Here is an 18,901-nt window from a genome sequence, read left to right on the forward strand (position 1 = left end):
GCTTTCTGGTGGGGTACTATCTATGTGCAAAATTTGAGAAAATCGCCGACGCGCACCTTCGGAAACTCTCCTCTTGAGTGCAATGTTGACCAGAGATGGTGTGGGTCAATGAAGCCTTGATCCACAACATACTGACCCAGCACACATCGTGACCCACAATGACTCAACACCCAACGTGAACCATTCACCCACCATGACCCACTCTGAACAAACCACCAACTATAAAAAACTCTGAACCATTGTGACGAACTCCGACCCACTAAAATGCATCGTCATTAAATTTGATCCATTATCCACACCATCCTCTTTACTGACTTAAGAGGTTATATTTGTACTAAACCAATTTTTTCCAGTAGTTAGCTCCTCTAAAAACTCATAGCTTGCATCTCAAAAGACAAGTAGTAAATCCTATTGCCATTGTTACAACTGGAAATATCAAAATCCGAAAGAGCCTGAACTTCTTTCTTCATTATAACCAAATGAAAAAAAGAAGAAAAATAGAGATCTTGAAAGTAAAACGTAGACAAACTTGCCAGTGTTCAGAAAATGCTATCTAGAAGGCACTGAGCAGAATGGGTTGGTGGGTCAATGGGTTAGTGTGAGTCACAGTGATGGTGTTTCGCAGTGGGTCACCTTGTTGATCTACGATCCACTGACCCACTCACAAATCTTGACCCATTTGACCCACCGACCAACTCAATCTCTGATTTTACATTTAGTATATCATTTAAAAGACGAAACATACATCTACACATTTTTTTCTCGATTGCGAATAGCCTTGATAAAAATATACGAGTTGAGATGGTAATTTCTTCTTAAGGTGAGAAATTGATATGATTAAAGAGCCCATCTTGAAGTGGTTACAAACTACATTCCAAAGTTATTAGAAACGCTTTCGCGACCCCAGAAAACTATTACTTCGACAAATATTTAAGTAAGTTTTTACATTTTATTAATCATATCTCCAAGCCCCTCATCCTGTTAAGATGGGGATGACTTTGGATATAACGCCATTGAGTGCCTCACTACTCATCTCAACGACCCAGAAAACAAGGGATAACACTCTACAATCAGTCATTTTACACTATTTTTACATGTCACTCCTCCCAACTTCCATCCCTTGAGGTATCTGAATTCCACAATATTTTTTTTCTTAGATTGAAAGTAATATGTCTCCCATGTTAGGTAAAAGTTGCTCCAGACATTCCGGAGTTTCGCTGGAATATACACGTATACATACATCAAAACATTTGGAGCTGTGTGAGCAATGCTTTCGATGTTGCTCCTGTAAATTCAAAATCCAGGTGGCATAATCGCTCATACCAAAACGTGGCATTCAATAACATTATGTTTGTAATAGTGTCACGAACTCAAACTATGGATTTGACACTAGAGACATTTTATTTTCCATCCTTTATCGTCCGCCATAATAATGGGTGTTGAATCGATTGAATTGATTTTGAGTTTAACGTCCCGTCAGCAGTGAGGCTATATGAGACGTAGACCTACTAATTAACGTAGAATCCGAACTACATGAGCTCTCGCTGGGAGCCGAATCTGGGTCTCCCACACCGAAAGCGTGTGCGCTATACGCTTAACCACAAAGGAGCTTTACGATGAGAGTTAAATTTGGACTGTAAGTTGCTTTCGGAGTTGTAATTATTAATTTCTGCAACAACGAGAACTATGGATTCGACACTAATATCGATCGCTTTTACTTTATATCTATCTATGTATGTATCTATCTATCTATCTATCTATCTATCTATCTATATATATATATATATATATATATATATATATATATATATATATATATATAAGAGGCGGAGAGAAAGGGACCACATCCATATACAAAAGCCTTGCAGATTATTGAACTGAAATCCTTTGGAAAGAAATCCTATTCTGCCTTCTTTCTCGAGTATAAATAAGTCTCTTAGACATGACTTCATGTTCGTAAATTTCCTGTTTACATGGTTTGGGGATCGGGAGTTTTGTGTCTGTAACGAAGATTGGAGTTTGTATAATAATTTCTGTTTATACCCGAATAGTCTCTTTACCTTTCAGAAAGCGTAAATCACTTGCTGTAAAGAGAAAATTCAGAAGTAACTTCCGATGACAAATAGCTGCAAATAAATACACTACATAATTTATTCATTGCGATGATATTATTTTCTTAATTTGTATTTAACATTCACATATATCATAGAATACCAACGTACTGTGAACACCTGTTATATTTTAAACATAATAATCACTATGTTCTGCAATGATTATATGTTATATATATATACAACTGACGTATTTTAATGTAATTATTTTATATAATTTTTCATGCATTGCAGAAAATAGAATTTCATAAAAAGAAGCATTGGCCCGCATGGGAATCGAACCCTCAGCCTTATGATTTATAATCCATCGGCGTACCACTGAGCTAACACAAGCGCTTTTCGGAAAATAGTTCTAGCGGTATATAGGGGTATTTAAGATAATAATTACATTAATATCCACTGCAAACGCTGTTTTTGTTCTACTTTGACTTTTATTTTAGTACTCAGGAGAGAATAATGTTCTATATCTTAACTTTCACCATTCTTTTACATATGGAAAGATTCGTTTACGTATCTAAATGTTCCATTAAGTATGAGCAAAATGACAAACAAGCATGTGCTGACATAATACGAAGTTTCGAAATATTGTATGATTAAGTATTACAATCAATGTTGCTTTTTACATATAATTGGTAACAAGTCTTATTATATTTAAAAGAAGAAAAACACATCTGCAAGATTTTTCCCGATTGCAAAGGTTGGCTTCGAGGTTCGAACCTGGTTTACTTTTTCCCGAAGATACCCGAAGTTTGACTTAGAAAATTTTTGCCTCGAAACAGCAATAAAGAATGCGCTCAACCTTTTTGAGACAAGGTGTACACCTTGTCTCAAAAAGGTTGAGCGCATTCTTTATTGGTATTTTGAGGCAAAAATTTTCTAAGTCCAGCTTCGGGTATCTTCGGGAAAAAGTAAGCCAGGTTCGAACCTCCAAGCCAGCCTTTGCAATCGGGAAAAAGTTTGCAGATGTGTTTTTCTTCTTTTAAATATAATAAGACTTGTTACCAAGTGTTTAAAAAAGCAACATTGATTGAAATACTTAATGATACAATATTTCGAAACCTTTTTTTTTTAATGTTAGCACATGCTTGTTTGTCATTTAGCTCTCCATACGTAATGGAACATTTAAATACGTTAAGGAATCTTTCCATATGTAAAAGAATGCTCAAAGTTAAGAAATAGAACATAATTATCGCCTGAGTACTAAAATAAAAGTCAAAGTAGAACAGAAACAGCGTTTGTAATGGATATGAATGTCATAATTATCTTGAGATCCGTTACACCTCGCTAGAAGGTTGTGTTAGCTCATTGGTAAGCTGTCGGATTTTAAATCATAAGGTTAAGGGTTCGAATCCCGTCTAGGCTAATCCTTTTTTTAAAATTATATTTTCCGCAATGCATGAAAAATTATATAAAATAATTACATTAGAATACATAAGTTGTGTATATATAACATAATCATTGCAGAACATAGTAATTATTATGTTTAAAATATAACATCTGAGATAATTTTCACAGTAGGTCGGTATTATATATGAGGATGTAAATACAAGTTAGGAAAATCATTTAATAGCAATAAATAAGTTATGTAGTGTATTTATTTGCATCTATTTGTCATACAGATGTAACTTCTCAATATTCTCATTACAGCATGTCATTTACATTCGTGAAATACAATATATTCCTACGGATATAGAAAGTGTATAAACAGAGTATCCAAAGTCGTATCCTGCTTCAAGATACATAACTTTTCCCGATCCCCTTAACGTCACGGGAAGAAACAAATTCTCTTTAGAACGGAATGTCGTTACTTAGAGTCTCATTCGAATACGTTGAATATGCTTTTGTATATTCATCTCTCTCTCTCTCTCTCTCTCTCTCTCTCTCTTTCGCTTTGTTTATGTGTGTGTGTATGTGTGTTGCGGAATATCCCAAGTTGAATACAACATTTGCCAAGTATATGAGGATCATTGTCATCGAATACCAGAAATTGAAAATCGTATTTCTTCAGATTGGGTTTGCGTGTTCATGTTAGCTCACTGGTAGAGTACGGACTTGCCAATAAAGAGGTCTTGAGTTCAAAGCCTACAGATAATTATCATTCTTTTGTTGGTAGGATTGCACAGAAATCGGATACAAGGAGTGGTTTACTTCTAGAAATATTTTCAGAAGCGTTTAGGTAGCCCTGAAAAGGGCTGTTTTCGGGAGTTAAGGCTGGGACATTAATATTGTGTCCAAGACCCTTCTGAATTTATTACACGCTCCATTCTTCTGGGCATGGAATCTATTACATGGGTGACAAATCTATCTCCTTCCCCTACCTCCAGCCATGCTTCGGAAACAAGATGCCACAGGTCATCCTGAGTTCTTGGTGGATCTGCCTCAGGTCAACTTTCCCTTAGAGTACGCTTCACTTCTGCCCACATATTTTCCATGAGATTGAGGTCTGCTCCACGAGCGGCCAGTCGATTAAATCAATCTCAGGATGCCCTGCGAACCATTCCTGAATCACACGGGAAGTATGTATTGGCGACTGGTATTGCTGGAACTGAATTACACCATCAGGCTGAAATACTCGTACAGATAGCACCATGATATTACTGATAATGTCTAAGTACTGAGCATTGTCCAGATGTCCTTCAATTCTATGAAGCTGTCCTGCTCCGCGACTGGAAATCCAACCCCAACATAAAATAGATACATGGCCACTGCGATTGCAAGCAGCCACATATCCATGGTCATATCGGGTGCCTCTCGGACGATACACAAAACGGCGTCCCTCCTTTGATGTTGTGAATATGGATTCATCTGAGAAAACTACGTTTTCCCAATTGAGACCCACATTCGCCTGTGCAAACGCGAGACGGTAAATTTTGTGGTCGCCTGAGAGTTTTTCCTTCACGGCAGCAACACGGCCACGTAACCCAGCATGACGAAGCCTTCGCAGAGCTGTATGCTTACTACCAGGAAAGAGAGAAACTTCCCTTAGCTGTCTAGACGTCCTTAGTGGGTCTAACCGGGCTTCGTTTACTAATCTCGCATCTTGGGCTTCGGTTGACACATGCGGACGACCAGGAGATCGTAAATTATCAGTCTGACCTGTAGCACCATATTTCCGAATCCATCGCCTTCCTGTAGAGGCCGGGACACCTACTCGCCTGCTAGCTGCAGTTGCAGAATAACCTTCCAACTCCCATAAAGTAATTACTGCTGTACGTCTATCCATAGTTACCAATGTTCTGAGCTGTGAGAAGGAAGCAATAGGTAAAAGCTAGTACCTGACGTGTGATTGGTTACTTGCACGACACGCCTATTGTGGGGAACAGCGTTGCCAGATCTAGCATAATGATGCTAGATCTAGCATAATTTGCATGTCTCTAGCATCTAGCATCTTGCTTTTAGCATCCTGCCCAAATCTAGCACAATTTCAGCAAGTTTATCAAAAAGCCGTAAAACCTGAAGATGAGAAAGAAGTTGGTCGTGGGAAGAAAAAGAACGGCAGAAATGTATCCTCTTCCATTGATTCATACAGTCGGTAAACCATACAGGCAGTCTTATTTTTCGAAGTAAGTTCGAAACGTCTTTGGGCTTTTTTTGTGGCTCCACCCAGGGTTTTCTAATCCTTTAACTCCGACGCATGGGCGGAGCTATGGGGGCCATTCTCCCCCCAACTTTTTGACAACTTCACCATCTTTATTTCTGACTTCATGATCATATTTATTTCTGAAATGACAGCTCCGAGACCGACCAAAAATCTTCCCCCCCCCAGCAGACGATTCCCAACTCCGCTTATGCTGCGAAGTAATTTTCTTTCAAAATATGTAAACAAAAACTTTGCATTCATTTATACGACATATACGCCATTGAATCTGGCAACGACTGCATTAATTTAGTTGAGTTAAAATTTTGGTGCGTGAAGTATTGAGTTCTATCCATGCATTCTTGCTCTCTGTGTATTTTAAGTTACGTTATCGTATCTCAACTTCGTTTTTTTAAACTCCTGAATTAGTAATTATGAGGATCTAGCATAATTTGACCGAATCTAGCATAAGTTCGATCAGGTTTTGGAATAATTCCGAGCTGTGAGTCTGGCAACGCTGGTGGGGAACGACTTGGTCAACGACTCGCGAAAGAAATCTGAAAATGGTGCGCCGTAATAATAATATTAAAAACAGTTTTTATAAAGGAATATTAATACATACGAAAAGCTGTTTAAAGAATGAATTGTTATACTGACTTTACACGTATGAAAACATATACCATATACCAAACAGATTGAGCGATATGATGATAGCTGTTTTGAGACAAACACTTTCGAAGTCCAACTTCGGGTATCTTCGGAAAACAGTAAACTAAAGCTGCTGGTTCGAACCTCCAAAGCCAACCTTAGTAATCGGGAAACGATGTACAGATATGTTTTTCCTTCTGTTAAATATAATAAGACATGTTCAAATGGTATTAAGTGTAGAAAAAAGTAACATTGAAATACTTAATGATACAATATTTCGAGACTATGTATTCACACTCTCGTTTCGTCATTGTGATTTCCATACGGAAAAGAGCATTTACGTATGAGCTCAGTTATATTTCAGAAGCAGCTTCCGAAAAGCGGTCATATTAGCTCAGTGGTACACCACCGAGCGCTTAAATCGTGAGTTCGATACCCGTTCAGGTGAAATTCTTTTATGATATTTTACTTTCCTCAATGCATGAAAATTATGTAAAATAGTTACATTACAATTCATCAGTTGTATATATCAGTTGAATATATATATTCATATCATCAGTTGTATATATCAGTTGAATATATATATTCATATCATTTCACGACATAAGTAATTCTTATCTTTAAAATATAACATCTGAGGTATTGACAGAACGTCGGTGTGTTATGTGTGAATATTGAATACAAATTTAAAAAATCGTGTAATAGCAATAAATAAATTATGTAATGTATTTATTTGCAGCTACTTTCATCGCAGATAACTTCTCAATATTCGCATTACAGCATTTAGGTAGAGCATTTCGAAAATCGGATCGTGGTCCAAGACAAAAAACTAGCTAGCCCCAAACTGTCACGCAAGAAATTCGCGAATCGCAAAAGTAAAGTGAAGAGATTGAGAGCGGCAATTCCTTAATCGCTCTCTCTCAACTCTCTCTTATCTGCATTTATACACATAAAAGTGTATGTATGTATGTTCCAACATAACTCATGCATGCCTAGAGCAGGGTTTCTCAACCTGGGAGTCGCGGCCCCTAGGGGATCGCGAAGATAGGCGGAAGAGATAAATATAGTTAGAATCTAATACCAGAAATTATTTTTAAATATTATTTTTAATTTTGTTCTGATAAGCATACTTTTATTTTTTATACACACTGTAAAGAACAATAAAAAATAAGTCTACTGAACATTTTCAAAGGGTGTAGAATTCGTGTTACTATTCGGTTCAAAGTCTCTTGTCGTCGCGAATTCTGTCGAGAAATTTGAAGCTTAAAATATACAAAACGATAATCATGCCTGTTGTTCTGTATGGTTGCGAAACATGGTCGCTTACTCTGAGGGAAGAACATAGACTGAAAGTATTTGAGAACAAGATCCTTAGACGAATATTCGGACCCAAGAGGAACGGGAATGGGGAATGGCGGAAACTTCATAACGAGGAACTACATAATTTATACGGTTTACCCAACATTGTTAGGGTCGCCAAGTCTAGAAGGCTTAGGTGGGCAGGTCATGTAGCTAGAATGGAAGAAAGTAGAAACGCTTTCAAAATCTTGACTGGAAGACCAATCGGAAAACGACCATTAGGAAGACCTAGGCGCAGATGGGAGGACAATATTAAGATGGATCTCGCTGAGATAAGAATACAAAGTAGAAGCTGGATCCAATTGGCTAAGGATAGAAGTCAGTGTAGAGCTTTTGTGAACGCGGCATTGAACCTCCGGGTTCCATAGGCCATAGAGTTAGTTAGTTAGTAGAGTTGTTTAAAAATGAATTTAAATCAAAGAGGTATGATATAAAACTAATGAGAACTGTATATAGAAATACTAGAAAAATACACATGCAACAAAACCTGCACATTGAAATACAATTAAAGTTAAAACCTAATGAGATACCTAAGCATGGTGTAATTTCACTAGTGCAGCAATGTCCGGTTCAATCTTCATGACGAACATTATCAAACCATTTTCAACTGATAAGCGATTTCTTATCTTTGTTTTTATGTTTACCATAAAAAAAACACACTTTCGCACAAGTACGATATAGCAAATGGAATTATTACTTTTAAAGCAGCAATCCCCAGACCAGGATATTCTTCTCTCCTCATCAGGCAGAACTTGTCCAAGTCTTCGTTACAAAAAACCAGTTGCAAAGACTTGTAGCATGATCATTCTATTATTTGGTCAAGAAGTTGTGGGCTTAGATCGGATACGTTAATGGCCTCTTCAATGAAGGAGTTTAACATCCATCTTGAACCAGCACCTTCGTCATTGGGAATATAGATATTACAGTTACTGTATCCACTGTCAGTGCGGGGCGCCGAAAAAAGGGGCCACACATTTCGGAGGAAGTGTGTTACTCATGTTAGGAAAGTACATGTGCACATGTGTAAAATAGAAGGAAAAACGTAATAAAATGTGCTCAAAATTAAGGAAAGGTAGGGCTTATTTTGAAAATGTTATTGAGCTTCGTGCCAACCATGGTGGTGCTTCGTAGCTAGTCTGTCGACGTCACTCATATATACGGTGACATCGTACTATACTCTCGCCCCGGGCACTGATTTTCCATGGCACTGTTCACTATAAACAAAAAAATGGATTCTACTATTATAGAAATAGGTATGTTAAAAATCTCACACAAGCTTATTATAAAACAAATTATAAAAGGGTCGCTGGCAAGAGCGTGTGATAAAAGGGGATCGTGATAGGAATTAGATTGAGAACCACTGGTCTAGAGTAATTTTAACCACATTTCTTATAGTTTCAAAAAGATTGCTGTCGGGTTACCTATGGTGAATGGGAGGGGGATACATATAAAAGATTGCTAGAAAATGATCGATATTAGATTCATAGTTTTCGGGGTCGCTTAGATAAATAGTGAGACTTTCAATTTCGCTTAACTCCGATTAAGCTCTCATTAGTAGAGATGGGCACGAACGACTTTTCTTTGAAACTCGACTCGACTCGAAACAGACATCTTTGAGGTCTACTCTTGGACTCGGCGCGAAAAATATCTTCCAACTCGACTCGGATTAGAGTCAAGTCGAACCAAAACGAGCCAAATCCTGTGTGTAGTCCTACCTAGACAATACATAGACAATATTTATTCTATCATCAATTATACTACTGTTACTACAAATAATAATAATAATAATAATAATAATAATAATAATAATAATAATAATAATAATAATAATTATTATTATTATTATTATTATTATTATTATTATTATTATTATTATTATTATTATTATTATTATTATTATTATTATTATTATTATTATTATTATTATGACAACACCGTGTACAAACATGAACAATAGATGGTTAGTAAAGGAATATTAAAAGCTAGTTGACTGCCGACGTCGGTAGTCATGAACTCTACAAGGCAAAGATATCGTTCATTACTCTAAGCTGTAAGCGTCGGTGGACTACAGATGGTCAACTATTGACCTCTCGCCAGAAATTGGTGGCCCCGCAGCGACGATCCGTGGTGGCCCAAGTTCCATTTTGAAAACTTTACCACCAGCAGCAGAGACGCGATGAAACGCCAACGAACCACAAAATTACTCTCCCAAAATATGTCAAAATGCCTATATGTGTGATTTGTTTATATTTAGGTGAATCAAAAAAACACAAAACAAATACCCGGGGTGGACGCAAACTATCAATATTACGATTACTAGGCACGTGTTCTCCTGACTTCCCCACGGAAACGATCATAAAAGGCTTGGTTGTTGAAGGATAAATCATTGACGTCTTAATTTAGCCAATCAGACAAACCCCTACATTTCGAGTTCTAGAAGGTGATACCGTGAACCGTTTCAGATTTATTGCTTCCTGGTGGAGTACTATCCATGAGCAAAATTTGAGCATAATAGCCGACATGCATCTTCGGTGCCTCTTATCTTTAGTACAATTTTAACCAGAGATGGTGTGGGTCAATGAAAATTTGATCCACGACCCACCATGACCCACTATCACCCACCACCCAAATGCCCCATTGGCCCACTCTGACCCATCAACCATCGTGATCCACTCTGACCCACCACCAACTATGAACCACTCTGAACCATTGCGACCAACTCCGACCCACCAAAACCCATCGACATCAACTCTGACCGATGGCCCACGTCCTCCTCTCCATTGACTAAAGAGGTTACACTTGTAATAAAACAAGACTGTGAAATTATCACTTATCGGAGTTTGAATTTCTACCGTCAATGGCTCAAGCACCTCTCTGTTACAATACTGGTGGGTCTGACCTTTACGATATATAATGGCAAAGTGTTTCTCATCTTCCAAATTAAAATGAATTTAAATTTATCATATATAATTATTTCTTTGTTGCCTTACAGACACATTTCAGTAGAAAATAGGGTGAAATTTGAAAGTTTCAAATCAAGGAAAAGTAGACCAACGTAAAAAAAAAAAAAAAAAAAAAAAAAAAAAAAAAAAAAGAGAGAGAGAGAGAAACTAATTTTCTATATAATTAAGCATGCCGTACTAATTGAAAATGCCCATGTTACAAATTTTATGGCCATTTTTCTCTAACTTTATGGCTTGATTGCCTTATGCTCGGAACGCTCCATACATTAAACACCAGCTTCAGCAATTATAAATAGAAAGCAGTGGGTATAAAATTCAAAAAGAACTTTAGTATGCATTACTCAATTTGTTTCTCAACTAATATCAATCGTTTTCGATTATTTTTACAAATCAACCCACTACCAATTTCCAATATATAGAAAATGCACCCCCGTCCCCCCGCCCATAAAAGATAATTTTAAAAAATGCCAGGACATATTTTCTTTATTTTTAATAAAGAGTTATATGTTGAATTTCAGCTCTCAGTTGAACGGCTTGTAAGATACTAAATTTTTCGCAAAAATTCGGACTTCTACTCCCCCTAAGGATATGTATTATAATGAAAGTGACACGCGTATGGTAACTTCCCAGTTGGGAATGGAGCCTGATTATATACCAAACGTCAATTCATTTGACTTTGCAATTTGACCGTGATGATTACGCAGACATAGTTACTTTCAATTTTTTATGATACATATCCTTATTTCATATGTTACAGATGATTCAAAAATATTTTTTCAAGCAGTTAGCTCCTCTAGAATCTCACAGGCTGCATCCCAAAATCCAACTCCTACTATCCTATGACAATCCAAAAGTGACTGAACTTTTTTTTATTAGGAACAAATGACAAAAGAAAAATGGAGATCTTGAAAGTAAAATGTAGAAAAGCTCGGTGCCCCCAATAACTACATATTTCTCCACCCCTTCATCCCGAACTTAAAAATAAAACTTAATTCGAATATGGTTAATTAGTGAATTTATCACAGTTAAATTCCACTCACTACATGCTACAGCTACAACTATGTAACAAAAAATAACAACTGTGAAACATGTTCTGAATTACTATTAGATTTCTTACGCTATTATTAAACATATTAGAATAGTAAAAGAGGATTGTTCGTGAAATAGTATATTTGCTCTTGATTTATAACTTTTTCATACGGAAAAAATTAAAATATTGTTCAAGTTTTAAACTTTGCACTCTGCAAATATGTTGCCCTCTAGGCAATGGGACTAATGTGAAATATGGACTAATGTGGACTAATGGGAAATGCTGCACTGTTAGCGGCGCTGAAAACTTACGATTCGATTCTAATATCGAATGATTTCGATATCTTTATGTCGCTACGTAACCACCCTGGGTGCTAATGGAAGCTTAATTGGACTTGAATTGAAAGTAGAACTATTCACCTAAGCGACCACGAAACTATAGATTCGATACTAATATCGACCCGTTTCTAGCATTTTTGATATGTATCCCGACAGTACTCTTTTTCCAGACTGTAAGAAATATAGTTAAAATTGCTCTAGATATATCAGAATTATGTTGAAATACACACATAAATCCACTTTTATATTCTGTATAAATAGAGAGTGAGCGAGCGAGCGAGCGAGCGAGAGAGGCCGACTCAAGGCATCACCACCTCCACATTGCAAAAGCATATATCAGGAATTGAATTGAAAATCTATGTAAAGACTTTCTGCTGTGGCATGCTTCATAAGGACAATTCCAGTCTGCTCACGTGACCTTTGGGGTTCATGAATTTTTTTTGCGAGCGTTCCGACTTTGGATTCTCTGTTTATACCTTCTGTTTATGCATCGAATAACTTTTCAAGAACATAAATGACATTCTGTATTATGAATGTTGAGGATTACCCTCTATATGACAAATAGCTGCAAATAAATACACTACATGATTTATTTATTGCTATTGAACGAGTTTCTTAACTTGTATTTACATCCTCATATATAATACCGACCTACTGTGAAAATTATCTCAGATGTTATATTTAAAACATAATAATTACTATGTTCTGCAATGATTATGTTATATATACACAACTTATGTATTCTAATGTAATTATTTTATATAATTTTTCATGCATTGCGGAAAATATAATTTAAAAAAAAGGATTAGCCTAGACGGGATTCGAACCCTCAACCTTATGATTTGAAATCCGACAGCTTACCAATGAGCTAACACAACCTTCTAGCGAGGCATAACGGATCTCAAGATAATTATGACATTCATATCCATTACAAACGCTTTTTCTGTTCTACTTTGACTTTTATTTTAGTACTCAGGCGATAATTATGTTCTATTTCTTAACTTTGAGCATTTTTTTACATATGGAAAGATTCCTTAACGTATTTAAATGTTCCATTACGTATGGAGAGCTAAATGACAAACAAGCATGTGCTAACATTAAAAAAAAAAAAGGTTTCGAAATATTGTATCATTAAGTATTTCAATCAATGTTGCTTTTTTAAACACTTGGTAACAAGTCTTATTATATTTAAAAGAAGAAAAACACATCTGCAAACTTTTTCCCGATTGCAAAGGCTGGCTTGGAGGTTCGAACCTGGCTTACTTTTTCCCGAAGATACCCGAAGCTGGACTTAGAAAATTATTGCCTCAAAACACCAGTAAAGAATGCGCTCAACCTTTTTGAGACAAGGTGTACATCCATGAACTCCACAAGGGAGGGTATGATTTACCCTAACAAGTAAATGAATAGTTTGTATTGTTTCCGGGCATAAGCAAATATTTTCTGAATTTAATGCTGCAATAGTTTATTTTTTTACGTTTACAATTTCTGTTGTAAAAATATATGTTATGTCCAGGGAGTATTCTGCACCCCCTAACGCCCCTAACACTCCCCCAACTTTCCTTACACACATCCCTGGGAGTAAAAATATTATTTTCTTTGAGTTTCTGTAAAAATGTATATCATTATTCTGGGTACAGACACTCTTTTATCTTGAACACTCTACTACGTAAAAGTTCCTGGCGTTCTTACTGGTTATGTCTTGTTTCTTCCATGAACACCGAGATGGTATCAAATAAATCAGCCTTAGTGCGACTCCTTGGATTTCCTTTCTCTTATTATAGCTATATTAAAAATACAAAACAAAGGACAGACGTTGACTTCTTCTGCGAAAAATCAGGTGAATGTATTTTTTTTAAATTAAGTCAGGAAAACTGAATGTATATTAGTGCGTATACTAGTGCGTATACATGTATACTAACTTCATTGGACAGTCCAAAGACTAGATTTAAATCCCTTGGCCCCGCACCACCTAAGGTCGGCCCTGTCTCGAACCCCCTTTTCTCCCCCCAAAATCGCAAGAGTGTAGTTCTAGTAAAGAAAATTGGCCTTGTAATGTCATCATGTAGTGAAATGAAGCCTAATAACAATATTCCTCATAGAACTGTATTCTAATAAGACTCATTTCGCTGCGCTGCGACGCTGTTTGCCGAACGTTACGTCAACTACAGTACGATTTCCTTTTGGAGTCACCCTGTTTTCTTGAAATTTCTTGCTCATAACAACAATTTAATGGTTTGGTATTCGATGTTAGAAACACTTCGGTTCAAAATCTCTTGTCGTCGCAAATTCTGTCGAGGAATCTGAATCTTAAAATATACAAAACGATAATCATGCCTGTTGTTCTGTATGGTTGCGAAACATGGTCGCTTACTTTGAGGGAAGAACATAGACTGAAAGTATTTGAGAACAAGATCCTGAGACGAATATTCGGACCCAAGAGGAATGGGAATGGGGAATGGCGGAAATTTCATAACGATGAACTACATATTTTTTATCGTTTACCAAACATTGTGATGTTTATCAAGTCTAGGAGGCTTAGGTGGGCAGGTCATGTAGCTAGAATGGAAGAAAGTAGAAACGCTTTCAAAGTCTTGACTGGAAGACCAATCGGAAAACGACCATTAGGAAGACCTAGGCGCAGATGGGAGGACAATATTAAGATGGATCTCGCAGAGATTGGAATACAAAGTAGAAACTGGATACAGTTAGCTAAGGATAGAAGTCAGTGGAGAGCTTTTGTGAAAGGGGCATTGAACATCCGGGTTCCATAAGCCATAGAGTTAGTAAGTAAGTAAGTTAGTTAGTTAGTTATTAGAAACCCTTCTGTACAAATATACTCTAAAATAAGTACAAAATGCAATCACAGTCACCTTTTTAAAAATTGTTTCGAGAATAAATCCATAACGTTTATTAGTTTATGCAATTGTGGTAAGTCATAGATAGTTATGTATAAGGTGCAGGAATCTAAGCACGTTTCATTCTTCCTGAGCGTCCAGCCGAATTCTGATTACTTATAAGAATGTTTGCCTTTTGAAATGAAATAAAATATTTCAGTTTAATATCCCACGTTTATGCCCTTTCAGCTAAAGGAGACAATTATTAAAATAATTGAATCATGATAGAAGAATTGGTGGAATAAAAAATCGGAGGAAACGGGAGTACTCCGAGAAAATCCATGGACTTAATATTGTCCACCACAAACTTACTTGGCACGAATTCAAACCAACGACCTTACGCACTATGAGTAAGCGCTCTACCACTGAGCCACCCTGCCCTCCAATTTTTGCTTTTATCATAGTAAGGTTAAGTCCGAGTGTTTAACTGAAAGGATCATCATCATTATCATAAGTATTCTGCCATTATTGGCAAGTCACTTAAAACAGCTAAGAAGCTTCTATTATATACAGTTTTGGCGTACGATTTCTTTGTTTTGATATTGTTGTAGTCTCCTTTGTCCTCTCCCTCTTTTTTCTGCCACCATACACTCCAGCATATTCCTCATGATACAGTTCCTTCTGATCCAATGTCCCAACCAGATTCTCTTTCTCTTCAATAATATATATAACTGTTCTTTTCTTACCCATCTTTTGTACCATTCTCTCATTCCCTCGACCCAACTAATTTTCACCATTCTTCACCATACCCACATTTCGAAAGCTTTCAGTCATTTTGCATAATTTTTGCGTAATGATAATAATAATGAGAGCTAAAAATGAAGAATGTTTGTTCCTATACAAACGAAGTTAAAAGCATTTTGCGCAAAAAAAAAAAAAAAAAAAATGCCATCCGGGCTTAGACTCACTGTCCTGGATGGGGTTCAAACTCACTAATCACAAAAAGGCAGACACTAGCTTGGATTTGGAGTCAAATGTGTTATGGCTCTCTAACTTCATTGGACAGTCCAAAGACTAGGTTTAAATAAAGTAACTTTTCAAAACTTTATATATCCACAGAATATTGTAACACTGAAGTAGGCCTATCTATAGGTGATAGGACCGAAATAAGAATAAATACAACAGCTGTGATCAACGGTGCCATCCCCCAAAAGTATTTTTGGCACAATTCCCCCTAAATCTACCATCCCCCCGGCATAAACAAGTAATAGAGGAAACTAGATTGGTTGTGACAAAACCAGGATAACAAAATTTGTTTAAAAAAAGAAATCTCTCAGTTTAACGTCCCACGTAAATTAGGGATGCGCACGAGACAAGATTTCAGGCTGTCTCGTCTCGAAAATGTGCTGAAAAAGTGATGTCTCGACTCGAAAAACGTATATTTTTCTATTGGAAGAGCTGTGTCTCGACTCGAATTTTCTCAGGAAAATACTGTCTCGACTCGACTCGTGCGCATCCCTACACGTAATGTCCTTTAGGTTAAGGTAGACGGATGACTAAGGTAAGTGAAAAATGAAATGAAATCTTTAAGTGTAACGTCCCACGGTTATGCCGGTTAGGCTAAAGGAGACGGTGATGATGAGAGATGAGTTAAATGATGGAATGAAGAAAGTGGGAGGAAACGGGAGAACCCACGAGCACGGTGTTTGTCCATAACAAAGTCACTCAGGTAAGTGAATGTTGGAAAAATTGGTGGAATGAGAATGTGGGAAGAAATGGGAGTACCCCGAGAAAACCCATGGTTACGATGCTGTCCACCACAAACTTAGTTGACCGGGAATCGAACCAAGGGCCCCATGCATCAGAAGCAAGCGCTCTATCACTTTTTTTTTTAATTGAACTGATTTATCGAACGTTCTCAGTAACTTAATTACCTAATTATCACTATGTTTCACTTCATTTTTACTTTTTCGTCTATTTACTTTTTGTCTATTATATTTCGCCTATCCTATACGGACGAAGACACGAACACAGAAATATCGAGGACACAAGGGCGCCCATGTTGTGATTTCCAAGAAGGGGCAAGTATAAGCGATATTTCAAATATAGTTTCAAATTTTTCTGTAACTAATGTAAAAATTGTATTGGGTTTTCGAGTACAATTTCCTATAGGAAGACGAGTGCCCCACCTTGCCCCCCCCCCTGATGGGCGCCCTTGCTTGGACACTTAAAATACCAAAGGCTCTCCTACTGGGAATCGTACCCGGGATCACGTACACCAAAGACGCACGCGCTAGCCACTAGACCAGCCGGGAGGGTTAAACAGAGCCCTCTTGTCTCCCAAAATTTGATTTAATTTCGTAATTCTTTCTTAAAAGCGTCATTACGAGATAAGTTCGATTGTGCCATTTATGAGCCCCAGAAAATGGCATGGGTATAACGTGGCCTCTATAACCATGCTATGGACATGCCTGGTTCTAACCTAAGTGCTTGCTAAAGTTTCAGTGTATAGTTTAAAACCAGTACATGGTGTAAAAGAATATAACAATATCGTATGGCATTATAAGATTAAGAACATATAGTATAGCACTATGAATTAGTAGTTATAATAACTTGATTTAAAAATTAGTATAGCGTAATTTATTTACTAAATTGTACTTCTACCATACAGTACATATATTCTAATGAATAAAATTTAAAATTTTCTCTCATTTTCTCTGTAATCCGAATTTTATTAGATAATCCGAGATAGATTCAGTCATATTCATCTCGAATTACCAGGGTTCTAATGAATTTTATACTCATAAGAGAAATATATCATATACTAGCTGAAATGCACGTTATCCGCACGAAAAGAACAGATTTATGAAACCTTATGGAACACCTCACCCCTTCTTAACCCTTGTGTCAATGAGGGATACATTTGGACTTAAACGGCATCTGGTGTGTCACCATTCATCCCAGCAATCCCGAAAACTGTGGATTGGACACTAATATTGATCGTTTACGATTATTTTATGTTGCTTCCTTCTAATGTCAACCCTCATCCCTTCTTATCCCCTTACCAATGGAGGGTACATTTGGTCTTAAATGGAATCTGGATTATCACTATTCACCCCAGCAACCACGAAAATTACGGACTGAAAACTAATATTGGTCATTTTCGATTATTTTTTTACACGTCGCTCGTTCTTCCTCCTTTCCGAAAATGCACTGAAAGCGTAAGTTAGTCCAGAGTCTATTTATCTATTAAAAATCAGCAAAATCGGTGAAGCTATCTAGGAGATAGTCAAAAATATGTTTGCGTATCACCCTTATCACCCCTTCCCCCTCTCACTTGCCAAAAATGCGCTTAAAACCTGTTAGGCTATGGTCTGCTGCTCATGCAACCAAAAATTATCAAAACCGGTCCGGCTGTCTCGGAGGAGATTGTGAGACATAGTTATGTTCACTTTTATATATGTAGAAAGATTGGTGTTTACGCCTCTAAAGAAATTCGCTTCCACATTACAGTTGTTGACTTATCTTTCCTTGCTCTTGCTTATCTAAAACTTGCAATGTCAATATTTCTTCCTTCGAAGAACGCTGAAGTATTTTAATTAATAAATAAGTAATAATAATAAAACAGGTTACACTGTTGAAGAAGTGCTTAGTTCTATAGTATTTTGTACATTCCTTCACTTACCTTATTATAATAAATTCCTTGTATTGTTGCTAGAGGATTTGTGAACCTTGTAGAAGCACTATTGAGCTTTGTCATGAGTTCTCTAATAACTAATAGCTTTAGCGGATGTTCTCGCCTCGCCTTCTTCTTATCTAATCTTTCCTTTGAGGTTGTCAGCATGGGTCAAGCTCGATTATGTCACATCTAATTTATGTGTAGCTGCTTTCCAAATAATAGCATCTAAGTGAAGTCAAAAGAGGATTTTTCCACCAAAATGGAACAAAGTTCCTAGTTTAACGTCCCACGAATATGTATTGAGGCTAAGGAAGATGGTGATGATGTTAGTAAATGAAATTATGTAATGGAGAAAAGTG

The 18,901-nt window shown here is 36.8% G+C and overlaps 1 protein-coding gene across 3 annotated transcripts in view; it reads right to left on the reverse strand.

The window, feature by feature from the left end:
• The window catches only part of LOC145660696 (DNA damage-regulated autophagy modulator protein 1-like), a 208,221-nt gene extending 189,554 nt beyond the window's left edge, over positions 1 to 18,667 (reverse strand). For all 3 annotated transcript variants that reach the window (XM_081726046.1, XM_081726045.1, XM_081726047.1), the window contains exon 1: positions 18,549 to 18,667. The gene's annotated coding sequence lies outside the window, so the exon portion shown is untranslated. The remainder of the gene's footprint in view (positions 1 to 18,548) is intronic.
• Between the last annotated feature and the right edge of the window lie 234 nt (positions 18,668 to 18,901).

This window comes from Thermobia domestica, chromosome 9, assembly GCF_964235325.1.
Source record: "Thermobia domestica chromosome 9, izTheDome1.hap1.1, whole genome shotgun sequence".
Lineage (NCBI taxonomy): Eukaryota > Metazoa > Arthropoda > Insecta > Zygentoma > Lepismatidae > Thermobia > Thermobia domestica.